This window comes from Watersipora subatra, chromosome 1, assembly GCF_963576615.1.
Source record: "Watersipora subatra chromosome 1, tzWatSuba1.1, whole genome shotgun sequence".
In the NCBI taxonomy this organism is placed as follows: domain Eukaryota; kingdom Metazoa; phylum Bryozoa; class Gymnolaemata; order Cheilostomatida; family Watersiporidae; genus Watersipora; species Watersipora subatra.
The window spans coordinates 25,537,094-25,537,655 of NC_088708.1; positions in this window are offsets into that span (position 1 = coordinate 25,537,094).

Genomic DNA, 562 nt, shown 5'->3' on the forward strand with positions numbered 1-562 from the left:
GTTTGCCTGAAGACGAGTAGAGGTGATCGCAATCGCCTAGGAAACAATACTTGATTAGGTTATGGGATTCTCTTTGATATCATGTATGCGTGATGCAGTAGCTCAGAATAGCTAGTTTAGCACGAAGTCCTATAATCCTATTAAAATGCTATAAACCTAAAGTTCTTTCCACAAAAATGTGATGACCTACAAAAAGAAAAGCAAGTCTCAATAAAACCTTAATTGCACTGGCCAAGAGGTATAAGTGCGATAGCTGCAAGCTCACACCTGCTTGCTATGCTCTGCATGCAAGCATTTTGCTCACTTTGCTAGTGCAATGATTATAAGTAGGAAGGTATTCTAGGAAAACTTTTTATTAGGCTGTTATGATTTTGCTCATACTGATACAGAGCGAAGTGCGTGGCAGACATAAGCGATGCATTTTTATGTCAATCCATGTAATCACTGTTGTTTTTGCTCATTGTCACTTTCTAATTTTATCGTAGAATTTATATTTTTATCACCATGCAAAAGTGAATTGCAAGAGCTATATTTTTAACGCATCATAGAGATGTGTATTTAT